The sequence below is a fragment of the Chinchilla lanigera genome, unplaced genomic scaffold, assembly GCF_000276665.1.
Source record: "Chinchilla lanigera isolate Chin_1 unplaced genomic scaffold, ChiLan1.0 scaffold00049, whole genome shotgun sequence".
Classification (NCBI taxonomy): Eukaryota; Metazoa; Chordata; class Mammalia; order Rodentia; family Chinchillidae; genus Chinchilla; species Chinchilla lanigera.
In genome coordinates this window covers 745,044-751,219 of record NW_004955450.1, presented here as the reverse complement: position 1 = coordinate 751,219, position 6,176 = coordinate 745,044, and positions in this window count along the sequence as shown.

The window sequence follows — 6,176 nt, the reverse complement described above, 5'->3', positions numbered from 1 at the left end:
TTTTTTTTTTTTTTTTTGGTTTTTCTCCGGTACCAGGAACCGAACTCACAACCTTGCGCTTGCCAGGCAGGCGCTTTTGCCGCTGAGCTAAATCCTCAGTCCCTCACCAGGCATTTTAGAATAAACATTCTAAAACAATGCCCAAAGAGAAAGCCAATTTTCTGAGTGTGCTAGGCAGGGACTGTCAGAGTGAGCAGGCCTGTGTAACCCTGCCCAGAGCTGGGAAGAGAGAGTGGCCAGCGCTCCTGTCCCTGTGCAATCTGCCCTCCTCGGGGAGCCCCTGCCTGATGCCAATGCAGATCTGTTTTGTGTCTTTGTGGACATGGTGTAAAGGGGGTGCTTTCGTGTCTGGCTATACTTGCTCACTGTCAAGTTGGTGAGAATCACCCACGCTGGTGGGTTTTGCGTAGCTTATTCATCTTTGGTGTTCCTTGGGTCCCATCACAGGAGCACACCACACACCAGCGCCCCTTTGACCACAGATGAACCTGGAGCTGTTTCCAGTGTGGGAGCACGGTGCCACTGTGTGTGTCCTGGTGTGCGTCTGCTCAGAGCATGGGTGTTACCTCCCCTAGGATGCAATGTGGGAGTGGAGGTGCGGGGGGTGCGGGTGCTGCACCAGCAACCCCCTTGCTCTCCTGCACCGGGGAAGACTTCTGCTTGGTGCCTAGAGAAACCTCTGTACCCCCCACCCCTTGCTGAGAGCAGGCAGCCCTGGCACCTCTGTGAGGAGGCTTCTCTCTGCACCTTCAGACAAGCCCTGTGGCGCCAGCACTGAGGAGTCCTGGGAAAAAGTCCTCCATGCTTCTATTGACCTGCTCTGTTCCAGTGTCCATCGTTCTCTTGGCCCAAGATGCTAGAAAGAGCAAACACTAACTCTATTTTTTCTTTTGAGATGGGGGAGCCTCACTGTGTTGCTTAGGCTGGGCTTCAGTTTGTGAGTGCAAGAGACCTCATGCCTCAGCCTCCTAATTAGCTAGGATGACAGGCGCACGCCTAGCACCCAGCAACACTAACTTCGGTGGAAAGCTTGCACACTGCAAACTTTCTGTGTATTGAACTCACTCTGACCCCATCAGATAGGAGTTCTTATGACTCCATTTGACAAGCACCTGGCTTATCTCAAGTTTACTCGGAGAAGCATCAGGGCAAAGCTGTGTCCCCAGGCTGAGGGGGAGCACGGTTGTAGGGCACAGAGTGAGGGAACACGCTAGTGAGGCAGAAGGCGAGGAAGCACGAAGGCAGCAAGCGCGTTTCTGAGTTGTACGCTATGCGAAAACACGCATCTCTTTGCTGTGCCTTGTGGAGCACCCCAGGGTCCTGTGATGGCACTTAGGATGACCACGGGAGCACACAGGGGAGCTCACTGCTGTCCCCATATCCCGGGCCTGCAGAAGATGCGGGGTATCCTGGGCTGAGCTCTGGGAGAGGCCAGAGGAGGTGGGGAGAGGGGAGTCAGCCAGTGCCATGCGCACCCCTTGTTCAGTCGTCAACCTCATCCCCCGTGCTGTTTCCCTGTCCTTTGAGCCTGAGCTGGCTTCTGCCCTTGCCATCAGGAGTCCCATTTTACAGATGAGGAAACTTAAGGCAAGAGAGGTGAGGCAGCTTGGCCAGGGTCGTGTGGCCGATCCCAAATCCTGGCTGCCTGGCCAGCAGGCAGCAGGGTGGGCTCTTGGGAACCACACCTCCCTTGCCCCTAGTCCCGAGGCAGGCCTGGTGCTTTGGTCATCTGGCTCTGTCCCCAGGACCTACATCCCATCTACATCGCATGGCTGCTGGGCTCCTCGTGGTGGGAACAGTGACTCCACTATGGGAACCTGGGCCTCAGCGATCGGACCATAGGGGACACCAGAAGGGGTTGCAGACTGGGTTCTGGGGCCTGCAGTGGAGATGTCCGGCCAGCAGGTGTCAGCAGAGGCTGCTGCTCCTTCGGCAGGGATGGCAGCCTGAGGCAAGGCCCACGCGAAGCGATCAGAAATGAAAAAGAAGAGGAAGAGAAAACATTCTAGCGTGCCACACAGAGAGGAGAGGTGTCCTCAGAGGGGGTCCTGGGATGGCACAATGTGCTGCTCCTACCAGAGCCCACAGCTGTGGGGCCTCTGAGACTCCCAGGTTGTGATGCCAGGACACGATTCTACACAGCTCCCGCCTGCCTTCTGAGGCTGGGTCTCCATCCTTGAAGTCTGTGCTGGGCTCCCTGTCCTTTAGCTCTGGGGTCTATGTTGAGTCCCTGTCCTTTAACTCTTGGAGTTGAAAGCTGGCTTCTCAGCTTCTACAGAGTGTTTTCATTGCTGCAGTGTGAAAACTTGAGTAAACTTCACCTCTCCTGTCTCAGCCACGCCTTTACCCCGGCATTGTTAAGACTGAGAGCATTTAGGGTTTGTTTTTTTTTTTTGTATCGGGACTCGAACTCAAGACCTTGTGCTTGCCAACAGGCGCTGTTCCATTGAGCTAATCACTGGCCCTAGTTCTTTAATTAATTAATTTACTTTTTTTTTGCGGTACCGGGGATAGAACTCACGACCTTGCGCTTGATAGGCAGGCGCTTATGCCACTGAGCTATATCCCCAGCCCTAGTTCTTTAATTTTAAAAAAACATTTCTGAGATTTGTCTGTAGTGAGGGGGAAAAGCCGGAAGTGGGTGGTAGCGCTGGGGAGGTGTGGCTCTTAGGCTAGGTGGCCAGGGATGCGTGGGGAAGGTGAACTGTGAGACGGGACTGGACAGAGGCGGAGGTGTAGCTGGCAGCAGAGCCCTTGGCCGCGGCGTGCGTGAGGCCCATGTCGTCCCCACCTTGGGGCACTGCTGTCAGAGGGGAGTGTGTTTCAGTCTGGGAGCAGAGGCGGAGAGGACCAGCGGGAGCATCGAGGAAGCCTTGGAAGGACGGCTTGGTGCTGAGAAGGGAGCTCCGGCAGAGGGCAGTGTGCGTCCCTTGTAGCCTCACCTGGGCCCAGGGGCCAAGACCCTGGTCTGCCGGCCGTGAAGGCTGCTTGCTCACAGCTGAGGGAGGGCAGGGCACACGCTGCCTCCGCGTCCTTCCCATTGCCTCGCCATGTTCTCCTGCACAGCGGGGTTCCGTCCGCTCTGAGGTTCTCTCAGCCGCCCCTCTCTCCCCAGTCCACTCTTGCTTCGTCTCTGCGAGAAGACAGCGCCCCCGTGTGCCCATTGGCATCATCCCAAGTGGCAAAGCAGTTTCGGGCATTGTTCCTGCCTCCGCATGATCCAGTGGGGGCTTGGACCCCTTGGATGCCATGGGAGGGCATCAGGCAGATGGCATTAGAGCCATGTGACCCCACAGGACACGGCCGAGTCCCACAGAGCCCCGTGCTCGCAGTCTCTCTGCCCAGCCCTCGCCCAGAGCTTCCAGAAGCAGCGCTGCCATCGGCGCACGGTGTCAGGACCTGGGGAGAGGGAGGTTCACGTCGCTGCCCAGGTTCACGTCGCTGTTCTCACTCCGCAGAAGAGCAGGGTGGACCCAGCCGTGGGTGACCGTGCGGTGTCCCCGCGGTCCTCACTGTCAGAAGCAGACTGTGGAACGGGTGGCAATGACTGGCTACGCTACTGGAAGCCGAGCCGGCTGAAGAGGCAGGAGCTACAGCCACGGGCACAGGGACACAGCTCTGCCCAGCGGCAACTGGCAAGGAGCGAGTTCCTTCCCAACGTCTCTTCATTCTTTCTTTCATACTTTTTACCCTCAATTTTTTATTAAAATGTCTGTAGTGCATAATGATTGCATGCCTCACATAAAGTTGGTGCATGGACATGAGGCATGTTTTTTTGTTCCCTTTCCTTCCCCTCCTCCACCTCCTGATCCCCTTCCAATTTTGAGAAAGATCTGTCTCTCTGCTTTCTATTAGCTATCTTTTATTTTGCTCTTTATATTTTGGATTTCTCATAGAAAAGAAATCATGTGGAAGCCAGGGGTATAGCTCAGTGGCACGGCGCCTGCCTGGCAAGTGCAATGCCCTGAGTTCGATTCCTGGTTCAAAAAAAAATATCATGTGATAGTTAAGCCATGTGTCTGGTTTATTTTCCTTAACATGATGGTCTCCAGCTGCATCCATTCTCCCAGAAATGACTCAAGTTTGTATTTCTCTGTGAAAGAGTAGTACTCCATTGTGTGTAAATATCACATTTTTTTAATCGTGTATCTGTTAATGGACATGTAAGTCACTTCCAAGATTGAGCTATTGTGAGTTGTGCTGTTATAAACATGGGTATGCATGGATCCCTGTGATATGCTGTGTCAAACGAAACTCCTAATTTTAGTTTTCTGAGGAATCTCCACACTGATTTCCACAGAAGCTAGTTTACACTCTTACTACCTCTTTTTCAGGCCCCTGTTCTGCTATGAGGGGAAGTGAGAGACAGATATAAAAACCAGTGTGGCTGGGCATGGTGGCTCACGCCTGTAATCCCAGCACTTGGGAGGCTGAGGCAGGAGGATCATTGTGAGTTCAAGACCAACCTCGGCTACAAAGTGAGATCAAGGCCAGCCTGAACTGCATAGTGAGACCCTGTCTCAAAAAGACCAAAAAAGAAAAATAAATAAATAAATAAAAACCAGTGTGTTCTTTATGTTTATTTTTCAAAAGGCAATTTTTCATAAGGCCATTTAAACTCAGCTAAACCAGCTCCTCTGCTTCTGTTTTCTTCAGCACTGTGTCCCAGCCTTGGCCCCTATTGTGATGTCCCCATTGTCCTGCTCCCTGGGTGACCATCTTACTGTCCCCAAGGAGGTGACATTGCCTGGGCTGTTGGTCAGAGGTGTCCCAGAGCCACCTGTACTCTGTGGCCATGCTGGGTGCTCTAGGGCCTCATCACTTTATGGGGTGACCCACATCCCCACTGCCCTCAGTTCATGCTGACCTGGGGGGCCATTCAGACTCCCTGAATCCACCTCCCTTTGACCCCTTCTCCAACCCAGTTCCCAAGATCCTGAGGAATCTGAGGTTCTTTGAGAACCTTCAGGAATCCTCCCACTTGTCAGGAATCTTCCCAAACCCTCCCCAGCTTTCATCCTGACAAACGCTTTTGGACTTAAAAGTCAGAAATCAACCTCTTTTTCCCTGAGAGATCAGTATCCCCTTGGCGTGGGGGTGTGAGGATTCCTCTCTCACGCTGACCTCTTTCCGGTGCAGCCGATCTGCCCACACCTGCAGCGGAGCTCTCGCCCTGCTTCCCCCAACCACCTGGCAGCTGAAGCTGGCAGTGACTTGGGCCAGCCTCCAGCCCATGGCCCTCATGACTCAAAGGGTTTCCACTGAGGCCCTGGAGGCCCGGGACCTGTCACCTGCCCAAGGTGGCAGGGGAGGCCTTGGCGGTAGGGTTGCGCTATGGCAGATTCCAGCCTCAAAGCCAGACCAAGGCCTCCCATCCTGTGCACCCTTAACAGAATTGGCCCATGTCCTGAATTTGCCTGAAGACAGGTTCATCTCTGTCACCTGCCTTTGCCCAAAATAGCAGCACCTGTGGCCCAGCTGGAGTCTTCTGGGGACATCTCATTCTCTTGAGGACACAGGAGTACCCAGCAGCGTGTCTTGTGAAATATTTATACCGGATTGAATTATGTCCCCAAATTCATGTCCCCTCAGGGCCTCGGGAGGTGTCCTTATCTGGAAATAGTGTCCTTGCAGATGTAATTAAAGATGGAGTCATTCGGCGCTAGGGTGGGCCCAGCCTACCCTTGGAGAGAAGCAAGACTTTCCAGTAGAAAGGTCTGCCCATGCCTTGATTTCAGAGTCCTGGCCTCAAGATCTGGGAAGTTCATTTGTTCATGGCGGCCATAGGGGTCAAACACATAGCTTTGGAGGGAGATTTCTGTATTCAGAGACATGCCCCCCGTGGACCTCCCACATCAGTGTATGGCTCCCTGTGAGCCCACATTAGTGTCCTTCCTTCTCTCTTATGGGAGCAGATCCAGGCTTGGATTTGCGCTTCTCTGGATGGCCCAATTCCCATGTCCCATCTGTTATGTCTCCCCAAGTACATATGCTTCCTCCAGCTGTGTCACAGTATTCCCGCTGGAAATTTCCTCCCCAGCCTGGGGTCCTTGAGGGCAGGAGCTCTGGGCCCTCCCTGGTCTCCCACCCTCAGCCCAGGCCTGCCTGAGGTGGCTGAGGGTGAAGTCCTCCCGGCCGCGTGCAGCCACAGCAGGTCAGAGGTAGAGTGGGATGGG